At 31.4% G+C, this 23,077-nt stretch overlaps 1 protein-coding gene and 1 long non-coding RNA gene across 2 annotated transcripts in view; both read right to left on the bottom strand.

The window, feature by feature from the left end:
* The window catches only part of LOC117170634, a 429,481-nt gene that overhangs the window by 254,263 nt on the left and 152,141 nt on the right, over window positions 1-23,077 (bottom strand). The gene's annotated exons all lie outside the window — the stretch shown is intronic.
* Window positions 170-17,766, bottom strand: LOC117170635. The gene is made up of 3 exons (XR_004466832.1): window positions 17,540-17,766; window positions 575-686; window positions 170-459 (listed from the first exon to the last, which is right to left on the bottom strand). It is a non-coding gene; the product is annotated as an uncharacterized LOC117170635 (long non-coding RNA).

Raw genomic sequence — 23,077 nt, 5'->3', positions numbered from 1 at the left:
GACATAAAAGTCTAATTGAAATCCATTTTACCTGAGACTTCAGACGAGCAGCGTATAAATAAAGTATATTTAAAAACAAATAATAGAAACTTCAAATGAATTTTCTTAAAAATTTATTTTATGAAACGTGCGAAAGGTGGAAAGGATGCTTTTCTAGTGTTCTGGGAAAGTGTGTAAGGTCGATCATCTTTAGAAAAACGATTGGATCAATACTTTAGCCCTGTGGGAACGGTCTTAACGACATGAAAACGCTTTTGTGACTTTTTCACTATTGGATTCAAGTTTCTGCTCCGCAGGAAAGTATAACTCTTAAACGAAGCTGTCTTTTTAATCATCTTATTCTTCGACACCGTTCCTAGAACCACATTTTCACGAGAATTTTTCCATGAGCTCTGCTGGCTGTCATTTTATTTTATTTCAGTTGTTCTTTCACCTCGAGCGCCTCCTTTTTTTCAGTTGCTGTAAACATAATTTTGCATTTTTCTTAAATTAAGCAGATATTAACCTGTGGTTCCAAGGCTTTGAGACGCTAAAAGTACTAATTTTGTTTTTGTAAAAATAACAAATGACTTACGTGAATTCATGACAAAACTCTCGTAGGCATGACTTTTTGCAACTATGTCTTAGATTTTAAAACAGTATTTGGCTGCTTCCACAGTTCTTCACATAATCTTTCAAGAAAACTCCTAAAATGAATTCAGAAAATTAGTTCGGAGCTTATGTGAAAGTATTATCTTCTAATAAAAACTCATAAGATATTTACAAAATCAGTTTTTAAATGAAATGTTGTTGGTTCGACTTTTATACAAGAGCAACACATAGTTTCTTGCTTCTTAATTTTCCAAAGCTTATGCTGTTAAATAAAATTTGTTCTATTTCTAAGTTTTGATGATAATTCATTTAAAAATTTACCAATCAAGTTTTTTATTTTCTTAACGACATTTTTACTTAGTTTACAATAAGATATTTTTGATAGAGGGCATATAACAGTATTCTATACTATGTAATTGTTTGAGTTTTAGAAGTGCGTAGATTGCCCTATTTACAAAAATTCGATGACGATTTTTGATTAATCAATATCGTCTTAGAAAGTTTAACAAAAAGATTAAATTGTTTAAATAAAGAAGATTTTGTTTAATTTAGAATATGAAATTACTGTAAGTTGAAAAATTGTTTATTATAACACATAGACTGGCAATTAGACGGGCTCTCTGATTTTTAAAAAAAGGAGATTTCCGTAAGACAGAGATATAATCTTAAAAAATATTAAAAATCTCTATTTTTTCTAATTTTTTTTTTTTTGGTAACTACAAGGAAGCAAAGTGCTCATGAAATATGTTAATCACAAATAATTACACCCATAGCACTTCGCAGCGGTATTATTACTTTAGCATATTACAAGTTTGGTAATGTCCTAGGTATTACTAAGAGTTTCAATTCAAATATAATTTCTAAATGTGTAGCTACACCTTTTTAGTTGAAGTTAATTATGAGGTCGCAGCATCTTAAAAATGTTTAAGATTTTTTAAACATATCTATGTCAGTTTTCAAGTGATTTTAACTTAATTGGATATCAATAAATGCTCGATAATGCGGTCTTACATCCAATTAATTTGGCGTAAAGCCTTGTATCTGTAACATAAAGCAAGAGGTGCTCTCGCAGAGGATATTGAAACTTGCAAAGAATCTTTCTCGTTCGATGTTTCGATATTGGTCGAGAAACTTGAAATAAATGACGCATCCTATACTTTGATGGCAAGTTTAAGGGTTACCAAACACCAAAATATACCTAGAACATCGCGCTTTGCACAAGTAGGTAAGTCGTTATAATTACCATGAGACTGACAATTAAATTTGCATTCAGCACACATTCAAACGTAGATTCCTAAGCGTATGTACTTATTTCTGCATCCTTACTACTGCAAACGCATTTGAAGCTGCTCCTGGAACTTTTGTCTTAAAGCATTAGGAAGAATCACATTGAGAATCATGAATTTAACTTGTAACTTTCATCTGAGTTTGAAATTCCAAAATATGATTATGAACATGTACTATAGTAATATATAACATAAATCGAATCATCATTTCATATAACAACAAAAATGTCAACGAAACGAAGACAGAAAAACGCTGATTCTCAAAAGTACGCCGATTCGGTGATGTTTAAAGTTACAGAAGAAATAAGATACCAGGGAAAGTGAATGCAGCTATGTTTATGTCATAGTTTCACATATGAAATATTTTCATTTTGAAAGAAATCTTATCTCGAGAATATTACAAATGACCTGCAACAAAAATTCTGATTTTTGCGGAAATCTAATGTTAATTATGTGATTTCGATCTATGATAAGCCCAAAAATAAAAGAATTGCTTTTTGTTGCCAAAAATCTGTAGGAATACTGATTTCACATGAAGCTGCAATTTCCATCCCAAATAAAGCGGAAACTGCACTCATGTCAAATGTTGCTTTGTGCAGAAACTTGGTGCTAATTATGTGCTTTCAATACTTGCTTAGTTAAAAATTGCAACAAATCTTGATTGCTTATAAAAACCCGTTCCGAATTTTAAATAAGATTATACTAAATACCAAACTTTTAAATATATTGCCTCGTCGATCTTTTTAGATAAATAGCAAGACACGATCTTTTATACTCAGAACCTCTCTTAAGAAAATAAATATTTTAATATCCCTTATTCTTAACTTTTTATAGAGCAATGAAAGTTTTTAGTCAGGACGCTGCCCTGGGGTCCTAAATCATTTTCTTGAATATGTGTTTATTCAAATTCTAAAATGTAATCAACAGGTTATACTCACAAAAAACAAATTAATAATAATAATAGATAGGGAGCGTTCATTTATGATGTCACGCAACGAGGGGCAGGGGGGCGGGGGTTCTTGTCAAGCGTGACAAATCGTGATATATGGGGAGACAAGTCATTATGCGCGTCATGTCACGGAGGGTTTTCCTGTTTTTAATTGATAACCTGAAAAGTATTAAGTCTGTATACACGCATATCCTAGCTGTTTGATACGTTCTTTGAGAAGAATAAAAAAGTGGGAATAATCAGGTTCATATTTTTAATGATGTCCATGTAATGTCTGATTCCCATATTTGAGAAGATTCCGAAAAGTATTTTATAATCATTTTTAAAAAATGTGAAGGGGGGCCGAAAGAACGTCACGTGATATTATATGTGGGGTCTCTTTAATTCGTGACTGAGCGTGACAAGGGGTACGGCGGAGGTAAAAAGGCTTGAAATAAAGCGTGAATTCATATATGAACGCCTCCATAGTATATTCATATATTTTTTTGCAACATCCACCTTGAAAGTAAGGACTCACATGCCTCTAAATGATGTGCGATAGCGAGGTTCATAAATGCATAGAAAATTTATTTCCGTGCTGGAGGGCCACAATACCACCAATGCGGTTACAAGATCGAGAAAAATTACAATGATTGGTTTTTTCGAAATGTTGATGTTAATAGGCATTTGTTTTTCATAAAGATATATACTTAACAAATGAAGAACAGTAAATTCTAAAAAAGCAAGATGACCTTTATTGTACTCAATTAGTCAATCATTATTGTAAAAATGTTTGCCCAGAAATTCGTTTCTTTCTTATACACACAGAAAAAAAAGTGTTAATGAAGCACCAATATCAGGGTACCATATACCTGCAACAGAAATTGCCCTTGTGATGTGAATAGTGCACCGTAATGTAGGGTACAGATTGCCAATCACTTGGGGTACGAAGTACCTACTACTTTGGGTACGACGTCTTCCACTTCTTGGGGTGCGAAATGAAACACGTCATTCGACGCATAATCTATGCCTTCGTAACTTCTTAAATACTTTTTAAGATTTGAAATAGCCATGTCTAAATGCATTGTTTATTCTTTGACAGCATTGCTAATTCCTCGTCATGGTCATTGAAGTTCAGCAGGTGCGTTGTTCGCACTTTGTAAAATTGAGCCATTAGGTATTTCAGATTAGGTGGGTATATCCAAGATGTCTGCACGCTGAGGACCAAATAATAATACCAAATCCATAGGACTAAACTATATTTTTATAATAACTTGGAAAATAATTATTTTTCACGATAAGTGAATTCAGATTTTATATTTATTTTTCAAAAAATATTAAATTAAATAATTAAATTTCTATATTTTTTGTAGCTGTAAAAAATAATTTGTTCCTAAGTTATCAACTAAATTAAGTTTTATCCTCTGGGATTTGTATTATTGCTTGGTCCTCATCGTATAGACATCTTGCCAGCTGACTTCGCAACATGAAATACTTAATATTAGAAATCTTAGCGCATATATAACTGGAGGGAACCAGGCAATGACAGACTTATTGGTAAAATGAAAGAGACAGACTATGAGCTAGCGGGATAAGCTAACTTTCTCGCGCATCAATCTGATAAGCTGTTCACCGCCCCCTCTAAATGAAGGTTAGATAGTTTACATGTATGCGCAAGTAAAGAGCTATTTATGGAGCAAAATTGAAAAGACCAATCACGTTGCTGTTCGAGAGCTAGTTGTAATTTTACCTGCAACAAAATATACCCCCAAGTTTTTACTGTGCAAATAAAATGTTTCTCTAAATTGCCTATTATTATTTATGACTTCGAAAATTAGTGGTTATCACCATGAATCAATACTTATTCCGGAATTTCCTTAACAAATTCTTCAAACAACAAAATTCAATAAATAAATAGGCTAACATATTAATATATGAAATACCAAAAGGGGAGAATAGACTAGAAAATTATAAGGTAAAAGTGGATTCCTCGAGGAAATCATGTCCTGGACCAAAATAATCATTTTTGTCAAAGAATGGGGAATGAAGTGCCTAAAGGTGTAGATTTCGTGCAGAATTGACATTTTTCGGTTATGGGTTACTTTCCAGGGCACCGTGGGATTGTGTTAGGTGTGAAAACCCCATATAATTCATACACAAAATTCTTTTTTTGGAAGTCTTCTTGAGATCCTATAACTTTCCCGTGACATTTTCCCAAAACCCACAGAACGTATTCCTAAAAAATCCAGATGATCGATACATGTATTCCTTCTTTGATAAGTCCTCTAAAATTTCAATACTACAAAAAAATTGTTTTAATTATGGGAAAAACATATGTCGAAAGCATATAGTTAGATGGGAGTTGTAATTCCACGAGAAGCCTTCACTTCTTTTTCAAAATTAGTTACGAATAAGCATGAGAATACTTTCTTTAATTTTATAAATTACTTTTTATCTATGCTTTTTAGCTTGAGATAACTAGTGAACATCCTTACAAATTTCTGTTGCATGTTTTATTTTGAGAAAATTTGAATTAAATTCCTGCCTGCTAAGTACATAAAATTTAGATGATGATAACAGGGATTGATAAGAAAAACGTGAATATACATATATGAGATTTAAAACTTGGTTGCAAATTTTTTCCTTGGTCACTTAGTTTCTGAGAAAATCTAAACAAAAATGTATTAATTACGCAATAAGTTTAAAAATAAAGTAGAAATTTATTAAAAATTCACAACAAAAATTTAATTAGATCATAAGATTAAAAAATGTACTGAAACATTAATAGTTTTTCACTGGTTGAAATGAAAATTTATGCAATATAAAACCATCTAGTTAACTCAAATCCCTTATCAGTCGCAGGACCTAAATAAATTAGGCAGACCCCAAGTCTTGGCGTGAGGCCAAAAGTGATTTACCGGGACTTTAGACATAGAGCTGAAAGTGGAAATCTGAATACAGGGTGACCACGAGTTCACGCTTCTCTAATTTTGGCTGCCCATTGTCAGAGAAATTGCTAATTGCTATCAGTAATGCAAATTAATTTAAAGTATATCTTTTAAATATAATCAATTGTAGATGCATTATGCAATATTTTATTTCTGCCAATACATTATACATGATCAGACTAGTTATCAATATCGTATATTCAACAGTAGTTACAAAAGAAATGACTTTTTTACAGTAATTTTCATTCTATGAGCTCTTCTGAAATTATAAATCTTTGAAATTTTATTGTGATGTCTTCTAAAAACATGGGGGGGGGGTAGTATTAAAATATATTTCTATCTTGTAAAAAAATAATTTTATAGCTTACAATTTGCCACTGGTCTACAATTTTATAATAAAGCATATTCAAAGAAAAAAAGAAAAATTCTGAAAAAAGTACCATTTCTAGAAACTTATGTATTATGATGCTTATTTTTATTTGTGGCGAGAGCAATATTTTGATACTTGAAGTTCAGAGAAAGCAATTTCTTTCGTAAAGTTTGACTTTTTCTGTCGGTGCCCTAGTTACATGTGCAACGTGCGTAAATTTGAATTATATCATACGTATGTAAAAGCTGTTATAAACGTTTTTTGCTTCAATGTGAATTCAAAAGCTGGTCGATAAATCCTTCAGTGAACTGTGTCACGCTGACACCATAAGCGATACAGAACTCCAACCACAAATTGGCGGTGGAGCTATATAGGATGTTGCACGTAATCAGGGGCCTAACCATGATGAGAAACAGAGGCTGAAACTCTCATCCAACAACTTTCGTTATTGGCGCTTCGACTTTGCGGCTCAAGAACCGTTGAAACCTAAAGCTGTTAAGCATTAAGTTTCAATGAAAAGTTCACATAATCTCCAAGGGAATTTAATTTCACCGGAAATTGTATATAACTTGTTTAAACTAATTATTTAGAGAGGTTTTAATTTAAATTTGAAATAAGCTTCTTGGAAACTGAAATAAAAAGAATAGGAAAATACGTGTAATAAATGAGAAATACTCTTGTGAATAGTAAAATATGTATTACCATCTTCATTTATTGTTGATTATTATCATAATGCTTTTAATGAGATTATTTTATACTTACATATATGCTCCGCAAAAGTCTATGGAAATGAACTAACCTGTAAAAAAGAAAAAAAAAAGTTTAATATGGAATACAATAACATAATACTATAACAAATATTAGAATTATTTGTTGCATATAAAATAATTACAACGGATTAAATATTTATACATTGACGCTGTCAAAATCTTGTATTTTCCTGTATGAAGAATGGAATAGAACATAGCTTCTTAATTAGTTGAAAGCACAGAAAGCTTTTCATGAATCTTCTCTCTTACGTATATTTTCTAAGCCGCGTCTAGACATTCTGCAAAATTAGGTGAAATGGAAGGGGAGGCATGATTAGCCGAACTCCTGAAAAGATTTGAGTACTCATCGCGAATTACCGAACGCAAGACACTTCGTTTTCTTTGCATGAAATACGTTTTAAATTAAGATTTTCTTCAGGTTGGATATAAACTTTAACAATTTTCTTTGCTCATGACAAAACAATATCACAATTTGCCAAAAAATATTCTCTTCGCCCCTTAATCCATACAAAAAAATTAAAATGAGAAAACGTTTTCGATCATTTCAGCTACAGAAAATAAGCCACTCTTATTATAATCAACACATGAAACATATTTAAAATAATTTTTAAACATATGCGTACATTAAATTTTCATACAAGTCAATAGAATATGTAGAGGTTCTTAACACCAGTTAGTGATTTTTGAATATTCTACAAATCAACGTCTGTATGTTTGGATAAGGATCATTCTTAGAGTTTAAATGTCTTTCTCATCTATTGTCACGAATTGTACGATTTCTGTTACCCCGCCTCCCCCCTTTGCTGTCATAGAAATAAAACATTTTTACGACATTTAACAATATTTCCAAGATTTTGACGGATTGTTAAAGATTTCACCGATATGGCAATAGTCTTAGGGTAGTTTAAACGATTCCAAAATATTACGAGAGATTTGACAGTTTTTAAATGATTTTTAAAATATTTAAAGAGTTTGAAGAAATTATCTAGTTCAATTTTAGAGAGAATATCAATTTTTTAATGTAATGTATAAGATTTAAAAAAAGTGACAGAATTCTAAAGATATTTAAAAGAATATCAAGAAATAGTGAATTAGTTTGACGGATTTTGAGCGATGTCATTAATTTTAATGGGCTCTTAAAGATTTTATGGAAGTTAAAGGAATCTCATAAGATTTCAAAAGATTTCACCGGGTTCAAAAGATTTACACATTAAACCCCAAGAATAAATTTTATCTTTCAAAAAGATCAAAATATTGCATCACGTTCATCTAACGAAACAAAAAATTTATTTGAAAAAAAAGATAAAATTTATCTGAAAAAAGATCAAGTTTATCTGACGTAAATATTTTTTTGACATAGGTCCAAATAGTGAGTGATTTTTGGGTTTAAAATTAGTGAAATAAAGTGAGAATATTTAAAATTGAATACCGCGAGGGTTTTTGTATTTATGAAGGACATTTTTTCTGTGAAAATAGACGCAGCCGTCTGACATATAACCTAAGACAAAAAAATATTGACGTCAGATAAACTTTATCTTTTTTTCAGATAAATTTGCTCTTTTTTCAGATAAATTTGATATTTTTCAGATAAATTTTATCTTTCGTTAGATAAACGTGATGCAACGTTTTCATCTTTTTGAAAGATAAAATTTTTTCCTGGGGTTTCCTGCGTACTTAGATTAAAAAGGATTTTATTGAATTTCAATAGATTGTAAAATATTTTGAACTTTTTTCGCAGATTTCATGGCACGTCAAAGGATTTTAACATATTTCAGAAGATTTAAAAGTTTTTTCGGTTTTAGAGATTTTAAGTAATTTTAATGGCTTTTAGAAATTATGTGGGGATTTCAAGAGATTTAGAAAGATTCTTACGGATAAAAAAGATTTTGAAGGATCTCCAGGGAACTCAACCTTTTAAAGGGATTTCGCGAGATTATGAACAATATTCATAAGGAGATCCAACAAGTAATTCAAAAAGATTCCCTAATTAATATTTTGGTAAAGCTATATATTTTTTAGAAAAAGAGTTAATTTTGTTTGCGCAAAATTTTATTCCATGCTTAGACTATTTCCGGACCAAGAATCAAATTTCAAAAAAAAATTTTCCAAAGCCCCTAACTAATTTTCTATATTTATAATTTGACTAAACATTTTTAAAAAGCTCGCAATTCTTTCATAATGATGATTTTAATTCTTCAACTGAAGGAAGATTTGTTTAAAGTTGCTTCACCTGCAAGATCCTATAGAATTAAGGAAATAAATTTTACGCCGGAGAATATTAACCCTAGACGGATCCTGCGGGGGACAAATGTGCCCCAAGCGAAAATACAATTAATTCTTCTAGACAAATGTCTCTGCTTTTTTGGTGCAGACCCTAACCATAAATCAGTTTGACTATCCTAGAGTGCGGCGAAGTAGTTGATGTTGCCGGTTGCTCGCTGTCTGTCAAGTGAGAAGGAAATCCTGCGCTTGGGGCACATTTGTCCCCCAGAAGATACGTAACGTTCGAGTTTCGTCACGTTAAGTAAGTTTCATATTTTGATGTAAATTAACATATTTGACGTATATTTACAGTATAGCATGATATTTTGACGTGTCGAATTGATTTTTTGTAATTTCAGTGCAAATTATATGTAAAAATCACTAAAAATGTGATCTATGTTAATGCAAAGTTGTTTTCTTTAATTTTATTCATACAGTGCTCATAAATTCCAATAATAAATCAATTAATATATAATAAATGCATAATTGTTTTTTTTATCAAAGTTGTCGAGAATATACGAACTAAAAAGTGCCGATGCTGTGACTACAGTGTCGCAGGAAAGAGAGAGAAGTTGCAACCGACGTGTGTGACGAACATAGGGCGGTCTTGTGCAACCTTTGCACCGAAGTAGATGAAGCTTATTTAATGAAAAATTTATGGTAATTAATTGTTTTTTAATTTAATTTAATTTCGAGAATTAGTTTAAAAATAAAAATAGTTTTTTTTAGAAAAGGCTTCTTTTTTTACTTCCGATGAATTTTTCCTATCTTTCGAACTTACTAACCGCTTTTTCATTGATAAAAACTTTTTCTTAATTTTTTTATCTTTATTTACATTAAACCATCTTATTGTGAATCAGAAAACAAAGGGATTGATTTATTATATATCCAAATTACTTATGATAATAAGCATTCTGCCCGCGCTTATGATATTCCTAATTTTTTTAAATTTTCTCACTTCGAATGTTTAAATAAATATATTTTTCGGAAGGAACCCAATTATAAGATACATCAGCTTAAAGTACAATTTGTCCCCTTCGAAATGGCGTTTGCAATTTTAAAATTAGTTAATTAGAAAAGAAATGACATGATTTTTTTCCAAAAAATGTCAAAAACACGATTTTTCTCGATTTTTATTTGTTTAAACATGTTTTTCAACATTTTAAATTCATTAAAACAGAATGTTATGTACACCAATCTCTCCGACATTAAAAAATAAAGATAATGGTGTATACTAACATCTGATGCCGATGAAAGGAAAAGATTTTGTACAAGGACTTCAAACGGGGGACATATATCACCCACAGGAGCCGCTCAGGGCAAAAAATGTATAGGATCCGTCTAGGGTTAATTTTGTCGGATAGTCGTTATTTCAGACATTGGAGCTTCATAAAGCCTTACTCGTTACATAAGACTGGTAGTTGATAGCAAATTTTGATATGCAGAAAAATGTGCAGCAAAAATTTAATTTAAGATTCGTTCAAATATTTATATTGATCAAGGAAATTTTATGTTTGAAATTTTTTATTTTTAGGGCGGCTTTGTAAGCCAGATGCCTGGTATTTCGTTAAAATTAACTAAGAGGAGAATCAAAGTTTTTCTACATTCCCAGGTGGGTAAATGAGCTTTAATAACTTCGTACAACGTAATTATAGCGAATTCTAGAAATTTCTGGCAAATTCTAGTTGTCATCCACCTATCAATCTCGCTAAAGTCATCCCTGGTTACGGTTCTGTACGTATTGTGAATCCAGGACAGGCTTTGTGCACTTCCCTTGTCTTGGGAAACACAAGGCAGTCTCAAACAGAAGGAGCTTTTGGCTCGTAAACTTCGGTGAAGTTGCTCTGGAGCCCAACCGCCAGACCGCGACTGCAGGTTGGTACACACGTGCGCTGTCTTCATGAAACTATCGCGCCCAATAAATAAAGCCAGTAAAGTAAGTTTCCTTCGTTACCCCCGCTGAAGTCGTACAGAACAACCTCAAGGTGTTCCAGAAAGCACCTGATAGTCACTGTTGTTGAGACAGTCTCACGAATTCCAAGCGCATTCCAAACTAGAAAGTTGCCATTTCTCCATGAATTTAGTGATTGTGGTTTGGTTGAGAACGTTTGCATATTGTCACAAAAAGCCTGGTGAAATAGTTTCTCTATAAATATTGTTAACTCTTTTGATAAGTGGGTAACAGGCATGAAGGATTAAAGCTAAAACTTTAGAAAAATTTTTGTTTATTTGTAAATTTGTTAAACATGCAGTTAAGTAGTATAAGTAGGTTAGTGTCAGAAGTAGTGTACGCAAGTAATGTACGCAGTTCAAGATCAGACATCATACATGTGTCAATTAATATACAATATCAGGTCAAGCATGGGGGTTATTAATTAGGATTAACTATTTTAAGTTAGAATATGCAACAAGTGAAACATTTCTATTACAATCAAACGTACCAACTTTCAACTAGTATACGGCCGGCATTTAGAAAACCAGAAAATTTGCAGTGAATTTATAGAGGAGGTTACTTTCCAAATCTTTTAAAATTGTCACAAAAAACATATTGAGATAGTTTATTTTTAAACAATTTTAAATAATAATTTATCACGAGGCGTAATGTGTACCAAGTAGTATAAGCCGTAGAATCAGACGTCAGGCATTTCAAGTAGTATAACTGGTTTAAAGCCCGACAAAGTAAGTATCAAGTAGTATAGGTAGATTAAAAACGTGTGTAATAGGTATCGTATATTGTAAGATATATTGAGATGGACATACGTTGTGTCAAGTAGTGTAAATCATTTTTATTTTTCCATATCTGGTTTCAAGTAGAGTTAGTCAAACTTGAGTATGACGCGGTGCAGTTTTAGTAGTAGTAAACGTCTTTCAAGTCAGTGATTAGTAATTCCAAGTAGTTAAAATGAATCAGAGTCAGCCGGTATTTTGACATAGCTGTGGTGCTCATTTTGAGACTATGATCAAATTGTGTATAATACTCGTAGTTATTTGTGATACAAGGACCCTAAGTGGCACTTATAGGCCGAGTGTCACATACTATTTTTTATCACAACCGTCAGTCATAAGTGCAAATAGGTTGCATAGAGTGTTACAATACCCTAAGTCTCATAAGTACCCTAAATATATACCCTAAACTCCCTAAATGTTACAGCCTATCCTAAAAAGTTTTATTTTATTTATCGTTCGCAGTACCTAAGATTGCACTTGTGATAACGCTGTGATAAAAATTGATTTACCAATGCCCTGGACAAAAAGCAATTTTACCCATTTCTCGATATGGCAAAACTCGCTTTTCTTAACGTTGTTAGAAAAAATATAGTCCTTCGCTGGTGCAGAAGAGTTTTTATAACTCATGTGTTTGCAAAACGCACCTATGCCTTGCGTTTCAAACTTCATATTTGTTAAAAAATGCTTCTTCTGCACGCGCTGATAAATATATAGTAATGTGTAAAAGTTTCTGGCAAAAAAATCAGTAAATATTCAAAGTTTTATATCTCCGTGAAAATGCATGTATATTTTTACAGTAGATCCTTATTCTCATTGCAAAAACAAAAATTTTTCTCTTTAGACTTTTTTCTACAGTGCATACATTCGGAGATAATCAAACTTGAAAACAGCGATGTTTTTAACGAAAAACTTCATAACTTCTGAACGTCGCGTTTCTTCCAAAAAAGAGACAAATATGGCTAGTGTTTCAAAAATAAGGGACCATTTTTCGCAGCAGAGAAAAATGATTTAAAAAGTGGTTTGTTTTTTGAATGTCAAATCGAAAGTTGTAATTTTTTAGAGAAAATTAACAGGAGTTAAAAGGTTTTCTTGAACTCTTTAAAACCGTGTTGGATTTTTTAAAAAACATGCATTGTTGACGGAGATATAAAACTTTGAATATTGACTGCTTCTATTTTTTTGACCGAAAGTTTTGAACATTATTCGTCTTTTTAGGCTTACAATTTAGATTACGCCATTAAAATTATTAGAATCTTTTTTAGGATTTCGTATCAGACCCATATAATCTCGTGCCAGTATATGTCTGTCTCTTACCTCAGTCGAAAAAATTTTCAGGCCGCGTCCCAGAGGTTTTGTATTCGCCTCATAAAGTGACGACTGTGGAGTTACAAAAAATGCTAATAAGCTTGGGAAATATCTACTTTCTGTTTAAATTTCAGAATTTAAAAAAACAATTATTTGGGGTCAAAGGAGAATAGATAGATGATAGGGTAGGCTAAAAAAAACATTTTTGAAAATCGAAAACAGCTAATGCTGAAAGAATTCAGTGGTTTATGACTTTTTAACAAACTGAAAATCTAGGAGGAAATTGTTGTCAACTCTAAGGATGTCATAGCGGTTTTCAGGTAAGAACTAAATACATATAGTATCATATATAAGGCGACATTTAAAAAAAAAATAAAACTTAAGAACCTCTTAAAAATGTGATTTTTGGCACATTTAAAAACAGTTATAAATTATACATAATTCGTAATTTTAAAATTTAGATATTTTATTAGTATTAAATACTGAAAATTATACATAAACAATACCATCATTTTTGTAAACGTACAGAATTTTTTTCATATCTGAAAAATCTGACTTCTTAGCGATTCTTTTGAACCATTTTTTATTTCAAAAAGTCAGCAGAGTTTCTTATTTTTATAACACGTAGCACACGTATTTTTAATTACCCAAACGTTATAATGAAAGGTTTTATTTGAGAACAATTTCCTTCGATGATGTCTTAAATTGAAACTCTGGGCATGCAAAATTGATATAAAAAATAATAAATGCTCCGCTTGAGATTTGCTCTTTTTATGTTAGTGGTTGTAAAAAATAAAAAATAAGATTAGTGAGGAAAATTCGGTCCATTTCTTACCTCGCCCAAAAAAAATTGAACTGCGACACTGGCATTTTTTATTCTACGCATAAAATACAACTTCAGAGCTTAGAAAGATACTGGAAAACAAAGAAAAAATCTGCTTAACTTAAAGCTCTTGCGATATAGAATTTAGATGCAAAATAAAATTTGTTATGCTAAGGTTTCATTATTCCATATATAAGTGGTTAAAAAAAGAGAAATGAGGCCCATTTAATAAATTGAGCTCCTTTGCTGGAAGATTGTTATATTCTCATTTCAACGAGAAGGTTTCGCGGATTCCAAAAAATGTCCCAGTTTTGAGGCCCCCTAAGTCAGGAAAAATAGTTTTTACGGCAGTGTCTGTCTGTAGCCGTCGTTTGTCATCGTCGTCATCGTTGTTGTCAGTGTAGTTGTAATAGTCGACAATATCCCGCATAACTTTTGTAAGACTACTCGGATTGTATTGTGCTTTATCACAAGTTTTGAAGGTGTAGAAAAAGTACGTGTTTATGAAGTTTTTCGATGAAAGTAATGATTAAAACAATTCGAAAATATAAACGAAAATGGAACTGTTAAGACAAAGAACGCGCAATATGAAAAAATCCAGGAAAAAAGTTGATTTTTTAAGCCTTACAAGGTTATCATAACAACTTTTTCAATTTTTATTTAAAAAATCGAAAACTCGGATTTAGATCGCACACAAAATAATGAAAGATAAAACCTTCTATTTTGCAGTCGGCACATACAGAAATAGATGAATAAACAAAAATGTTGCGCAAAAGAAGATCTACAAACTTATAATTAATCACTTTTCATAGGACACGTAGTTTTTATTTTGTTCGTCAAAAACAACATTGAAAATACAAAAATAGATTTTTCTGAGCACCGACGCAAGCTAAAAACAAAAGTAATACAACAAAATCTGTTTATCTAAAAGGAGCTAAAAATTTGTTATTAATCATTTCTTATAGGATGTGTAGTTTTCGTTTTATTTACTGAAAGCAATATTAAAAATAACAGAATAAAATGTTTGAACAAGCGACATAAACCATGACAAAAATTAATAGACAAAAGTTTCTTGTCCGAAAAAGAGCTGCAAAGTTGTTATCAATAAGTGTTTAATAGGATGGGTATTATTTGTTTTATCCGTAAAAACCAATATTAAATATTAAAATATTAAATTTTTGACAAAGAAAACAAGCTACAAAAACAATGAATTGACTACAGTTATTTATTCAAAAAAGGAGCTTCAAATTTTTTATTACTCATTTTTGATAGGATGCGTAGTTTTTCAAACGTAAATTTAAAATCAACAAATTATAGCTGTCGATGTTTGACCTTTAATTTTGAAATATCTTTGCACAAATATAGAGGAGCTACAGTGATCAAGCGCGTAGCGCGGGGTGGACACATATTCGAGCGCGAAGCGCGAGATCCAGCAGGCGCGCGCCTTAGGAGCGCTTAAAAGTGCGAGCTGCGCTCGCAGCGCACTTCCATAATAAGAGTTTAATAATAATAAAAATTAGAATCTTGTCAATTTAAGCCTAAGGCTATGAAATCTTTATTTGAGGACGATTGTCGAAGTCTTTTTGACTGATTTTATAATATCCATCTTTAGATGATGAAGCTTTCACTGCTAATATAATAGTTGTCTAAACTAATGCTAAACTTTTCGTTTGGAGCATTTAGTTATCATGACATGTTCAGCTGCAAATATTGTTGAATTTCCGACATAGTCTCCAAGTCGCAGTCAAAGTTATACGATCGACGTCTCCTTGTGAAGTTTCTGTAATTAGTTATGAATCTGTCTCTTGTGTGAGAGTTAACTTAATTACAGAATTTGAGTTCATTTAACATTGATACAAGCTAAGTTCTCATTTTTTTTCCAAATGTTACATTTTTCTTTATTCACGTGGCTAAGTTTAGGAGTTTAAAAACAAAGTTTTTATAAGGTTTTAAGCAGAAATAATTTGAAATATTCTACACCTTTGAATGTATGCCATATTTGAAGGCAATAAAATCGTAACATAGAGAGAAAAAAGTTGGAAATATAGAAATCAAGTATTAAAAAAAATAGCACATATCTATAAACACATAAAATATAGGCCAAAATATTTTAAGATATAGTGGTAAAGACTTTCCATGGCTTATTTTAATTTGCGGGAAAGGACATCTACTAATTTTTTAAATCCAACTCCAAAATATTTAACCTGCTTATTAAATTTACGTGTTTGGATTGACAAAAATGATTTCTGTGAAAAGTTTGGAACAAGTTATAATATAATTTAGTAAATATTTGACTATTCTCTAATGATTATTTATTTAAAATCTACTGTTATTGACACATGAATGATATTTTTAACGCTTTTAAATTAAAATTTCGAGAGAATAAAATATTCACCAATAATGAAACTCTTTAAAAAAGTTAATTGATAAAAGCACGATATGCACGTATTTTTCAAATAATTGAATAATCACTTAGAGTCTGAAATTAAAAATGTTTTCGAAATGAACCTTCTTTCGGGACGGGATTGAATTTTAAAAAAAAACGAACGAACTTATAACCGTATGAACGATCCATATAGCCCTCTCTCTCATACAAGTATACTTTCTGTACCTTCTCTCGCTATTCGCTTCTTCCTTTTGTGCCGCGATTCGCAATTTCTCTAAGGACTCTTCTTCTATATCCCCACTACTGCCACATCAGGCCTGTATAGGCTTTCTCTGCATTTTCTTACTATGCCTTCTCCTAAAAACTCATGATGATTCTACACGAAAAATTTCAAAGTTAAACCATCCAAGTTTTACTTCTGTCGTGTAGACCTACTATCACACACTGGTCTTTTTTGAACTATTTGCTCAAGCTCAAACTTGCCAGCTACAGATAATTCAATAATACAGCAAGAAAAAAATTCGATTGATAAATTATAAATGGTCAGAGTAACTCCTAGGGATATTTTTCATTTAAAATTGCATACAAGCTTTACAAACGATTGCCAACTACAATTGTCCTATGCCCGATAATTGTTATTCGCCTTCCGATGCAAATTATTTGACATTGGGTAATTGTAGTTTCCATTTGTTTCCAACGTGCTTATCTAACTTCAGATAAAAAATATTCTAGGGATTTATTGTGGATTTTAGGTTTTGTGGGAATCTCTTATGCAGTCGGCAATGTATCCGTTCATCGGTTACCACGCCTAGCATCTAAAATTAATGAATCTTGATATATGAATGTTTCAACTACAACTTTATGAGTAATGAATCCATTCTTCCCTCAAAATAAATATATTGTTAGTATCAGTAAATTCAAATTAAAAATATGAAGTAACTAAAAGAACTGCTAAATAATGAATTAATCTCTAGAAATAGGAACGGAGCGCATGGGTCAGATCAAATTGTAAATATTAGTAGTGAAGCACGGTCTTAATAAAATGTATTAATATCTCCTCATGTTATATAAATGTGAGAAAATGACCAAGAATTTATTTTTGAATAAATATACAATTTTACAATAAATCAATAACTAAATTACCTTTTTTGTAACGAACTTGTAAGCAAAGAAGTATTCCCAGACGAGATTAGGACTCGTTACTCACGACTCGTATCCATCTCGGTCATAGTCTTGGTCTCTGGGGTTGATTGGTGATAGATCATGGTAAACTTGAACCACAAGTTAGAGATGGTAGGTGAGATCGAATGAACCCAGGAGGTGTACGGTTCAAACTTGAATTTCGAAGACCATGTGCTCTCTTCCACATAACTTAGCACCCCTTTACTCTTTCCCCCTTCCAAATCTTCTTGTCTATCTCTGTCTGTTTCTTACCCTTACCCTTTCACAATTTCTCTCTCACTTTTCCATCATTTCTCACCCTTTCTTGATCTGTTTCTCGACCTTCGTGCGTCCCAGCTTACAGCTTTCAGCTCTTCTCAACACAGACCACCGAAAGCCGCCGAGTTTTGAAATCCTTTCCACATTATAATGGATTCCGCCTTCCGCCGCATCTACTTCTGGCAACAGTGGCAAGTCTTCCTGGCACCATTTCGCATTTTACTCCCACGGCGTGACTTTTGCGCCCTGTCGAATACTGCCTTTCTCGAAAGTCGTTACTTCTGCCACAAACCCCTTGCAAGTTTGGCTTCCTTGTAAGAGGTCCAATAAATAATCTGCGGATTATACGGGCTGAGGAAGTGGCTGCAACAAGCGGCTTTGGTATGCAATAATGTTTACGCATAGTTCAGTGTGCTCTATATAGACGATGCTTTCAACATCTGGTGCCTAAACTACGAGGGTCGGCTACACGCTTGTATACCCGAGTCGAGGGAATTGAATTGAAGGTCGCTTTCTTCATTGCAAATTTATTCAACCAATAAACTACGAATTTAAGGAAAATATTAGGACCAATACAAAACACTTTAAAATAAGTGATCACTCTCTCTCTTTCTCTCTCTCTCTCTCTCTCTCTCTCTTCTGCAAGTGAAGTTAGGAAAAATAGAATGAATTAAAAGATTTACCAACATACAAAAGTCTTTTTTTTGCGCTGAATAACTTACAGTGTTTCTTATTTGGACCTAGATTAAGGGGGTAGGATAGGTTAACGTTAAAATAAAATCGATTTTCCGTAAATTGTTTTTAAATACTTTTATTTATATGAGCTCCCGTGTTATCGCATTCGATGTACACATATTGGAACTTCTCTCAATAATTTTTTCGTGTAAAAATATAAACAATTTATCGAGTTTCAGTCATTCTGTGGAAAGTCTAAGAAATTTCCTTAAATCAAAAAGTTGAGCGGCATTTTTTAATAAATAGTTATGGAAAAGTTTTGAATCATCGTAAGGTTAAAAATATTAATTTTTTACAAAATGGTGGACTTTGAAAGTTAAATTTGGATTTTTTCGGTAAAAAATACTCGTTTATTTGGAAAGCACGTGGCGATTTAAGGTCAGAAAGGAAGAAATAAAAAACTGTATACACAGGACTATATTTTAATTTAAAATAATAAGTAGTCGCGCACTAAGTGGGGGTTTCAAACTAATTACTGAAATAAGGTTGATTTTAACCGCGAGTCTCGATTTTATTTGCGAACTTCGAAAATACAACACAATGTTAGTGTAAGGAGCATCCTCGTTCCAGGTGCGAAACTGAAAATTACTGAGTGTCTATGCGGACCCCAGGCGCAGTTGGCGCTATATATGGTGGTAAATTTGAAATTGTACGGGCTAAACATTATCTGAATATAGAGAAGTTTATAAAAATTGTATCATTGCTGTTGTTTCACATAGCAGAATAGAAAACAGTTTAATTTTAAAAGTTTAATTATTCGTAAAAATTTAATGTTTTCTTTTTTTTAAGAATTTAAAAAAGCTCATTTCTGTTTCACTGATCTAATAAATCTTTAAATTATAATTTTCAAATGATAATCCATCTAGCATCCATAATTACGTCTTTGATTATATGACGGCTCTTAAAAAATTTGTAATTTCTACAAAAACATTACCCTGACCAGTGCCCAGCCGGCTCTTGACCATGGAATATAACCAGGGTTAGCCAGGCCAGTAACCGGCCGGCCCCGGACTACGTGATTCGAGAAAAATGTAGCCCAACCATCTCCCGCCCGGTTCCTGTCCATGAAACCCAGCCAGGGGTAGCCCGGCCGTGATCCGACCAGAAACCTTGTTGTATTAGAGCCAGCCGGGGAAATTTCTACACGGGATGGGATACTGTAATACAATATACGAGTAATCTAGGAAAAAATATTTAGTACAATTCATTTAGAGTTTTTTAAATTAAACTTTATTTGATACTGTTCTTATGTTGAGAGACTTCAATTTTACAGAATGCTGTGTTTACTCATCCGTAATTTCCGGACGGCTGCGTTTACGGACGTACATTTATTGGCATTTTTTTAGCTCACTTTTCATTCTCAGCAAATAACTTAATAAAGAAAAGAAAACCCTGGTGCTGTAATTCAACGAATAAAGTTTATAATCCTTGTGTGCAAAATACTTCAAAATATCTTTGATGCTTTAAAGGAATATCAACAAATTGCAGAAATATCCCAGAAATTTAGTTTAATAATTTAAAATATTCTGATTGTTTTTTTAATATTTTAAGGATAACAAAAAGTTCAAAGCATTTTTAATATTAATTTTAAAAATATGTATAGGGTTCTCAGAGGTTTTGAAGGATATCAAATAATCCTCGTATTTTAATAAATCTCAAAACAATTCCAACAATAGCTATACAGACTACTCAAAAATATTTCAGAAATTAATAAGCAAGTTTTACATATTATTTTTCTTTTTTATAAAAAAAAATACTTCCGTGGTAAAAATTATCATCATTAATAGTGATGCCGCCGAGCGATATTTTTCGATACTAAGACGATACCGATACGATACTGCCCTAGACAAATTTTATAAAAAATTAACATTTTTTTATTTGAAAAACAACCATTTTTAATTTTTCAAAAACTTGCAAACTTCACCCAAAAAGAATCTGAAAGATTTTAAGATATTTTTTCATTTTGCAGTTTTTTTTAATATCAGGAGTTATTCAAAATATTTTAATAGATACTTAATTGTCAAAGAACATTTTTAAAAAATGAAAAAGATTTCTCTTAAGGTCGAAAAAATGTAGAAGGTATAAAGGCAATTTTTGTAATTTTTTAATTGTATCGATTTTTTTTATTCGAGTTAGTTCCAAAGACTTTTAGGAATTTTTCACAAGAAGTAAATTTCCAAAGATAGAGAACAAAAATTGTAGAAGCCTCTCACGTGTTTTAAAAGATTTTAAGAGAATAAGAAATTTTCTTAAGTTTTCTAGCAAAATTTAAATTGATTCTTTTTCTTGTTGAAAAATTCATTTGACGAGAATATTCAAAAAAGATTTCAAAATATGTAAACAAATTTACAAAGTTTTCATAAAAAGAATGTGGAAGGTTTTTACGTACTTTTTTCAATTTATCAGATTTTTTTAAGGAAAAATTCGAATTATTTTAAAAGATATTAAGGATTTTTCATAATTTGTTAGAAAAATTCGAGTGAGTTTACAAGATAAATAATTTCACAATTTTCGAAGAGTTTAAAAATATTCTCAAACTTTAAAATGTTGCCGAAAATATATAAAATATTTCATAATTTCTTCCATATTTCTAAAAGTTCTAAAGTTTGAAACGTCAAACTGACCAATTATTCCTCAGATTTTGTAACATTATATGAAATAAAGAAAAGTTCTGAACATTTTTCTAAATCCATTTCCTTTTGATTCTTATTATCAAAACAAAAATCAGAAATTGACATTTTACGGAAAAAATGAGTAAAAGCTTTCTATCGAAACTTAGTCATCATTGACTCTTTTAGAAGAGCGTCACTTAAAAGTAGCAGCAAAAAAGTTATTGAACACTGTTTTGATTAAAAATCGGATTATTGCATACAAAATGCATCACAAATTAATTCCCTATTGTGGTAAAAGGATTAGTTTCAAATATAATTTTATTATCATTCACAATTTTTAATAATATTTTAATTTACCGGTATTTTTTGTAATCACTATCATTTAATCACAAAAGAAATAATATAAAATTTCTTATTTTTGAGGATTTTCAGCAAAAAAATGTCTGTAATACTGTTATTATCACCGATGTCGCGATCTTCAACTTCTATTTTATCAGGAGAAAATAATTTGTTTGTTATTATCATTCAACATACCCAAATTTTGGGAATAAGTTTTTATTTTTGTAACAAATTGAAAATTCCATTTCTAATCGCTATTCAAAGCTGATTTTGAAAACCCATGAAATTTGTATTTCCAAATTCTCTGTCGTTTTTGTCGGAACTACCTGAGTATTTGACATCAAACTTCATTTACCCCTATGCATGCGGTTCATATCTCCAGAGTAATTTTCTCCATTTGTTTTAACTGAAACATTACATTTTTATCGCATTCTGCAGATGAGCCTGCTCCAGTTTTAGGTAAGTGTCACTTTGAGATTGTCAACTTCAACATCCACTTTATCAGACGTCGATAAATTTTTGTAAAAAAACTGTTTTGACTTAAATTGAGCAATACTTTATCTCGGAAGTGGATACTTGCTTCATCTTTTAACGATGATTTAAATTTTACAGGCTCCTTTTTCTCTGTTTCGACACATTTCTATTTTGTTGGTTGTCCAGTTCTGTACTGGCACCTTCCGTTTTTGTAATTTAGACAGTTTTTCAAAATTAACAAAAAAATTAAGTTGGTTTAAGAGACATGTAGAAATTTTAGAAGTTTTTAAGCTTAAAAATCTAAAAGAGAATATTCTTCATGTTCTTAACATTCATAATTAATGAAATTTTTTGTTCATTGTTTTCTAATCCAAAAACAGTGCAAAAATATATTAATATGATACATTGAAAATAATGCAGCTATAAAATAAATGCCGAAAATATATTTCGTTCATTTGAAAATTCGGACTTTGAATTATAAGAAAAGGTTCTTGGTACTCAAGTAGTTGAAATTCGTCACCATTCCCCTTCTACTGTTGTTTCGTAGGAAACCACACCATCTGACTGTCTACTCTCAGAATCCCGAGACGATACGAGCGATATATCGGTTCTCCGATACCAAAACGATACGAGACAAAACCGAGACTGGAGTCTCAAACACCGATACCGATACGAGAAAAAACGGAGATTTTTCGATACGATATCGAGACAGTCTCGTTTCGAACGGCATCACTAATTATTAATAAGATTGCCATGCTTGGAAATATCATTCGCTTTCTACTAAAACCCTTCCTTTCGTTTCAAAGCAATGATATCAAATCTTGAAAATTGTAATCTTCAAAAAAAAATCGATTCAATTTTTATTTCGACATTTATCTACTTCTATGGAACTATCTGTTAAAATGATTGCAACTAACTCCTAACAATGAATCCCGCTAGAAACTTATTTTTAAATGTATTTTAAGACATGCTCAATATCTGAAATGAGTTACAAATAGTTTGCACAAATATAGAAAAACTCTTTTAAATTATTTCTTTTAAAGGGAAACTTATTAATAATATATAAGTCTATCTTGCTAGA

This window comes from Belonocnema kinseyi, chromosome 4 (assembly GCF_010883055.1).
Source record: "Belonocnema kinseyi isolate 2016_QV_RU_SX_M_011 chromosome 4, B_treatae_v1, whole genome shotgun sequence".
NCBI classification, from domain to species: domain Eukaryota; kingdom Metazoa; phylum Arthropoda; class Insecta; order Hymenoptera; family Cynipidae; genus Belonocnema; species Belonocnema kinseyi.
Note: the sequence above shows the minus strand (reverse complement) of the source record. Positions and strands in the feature narration are given on the sequence as shown.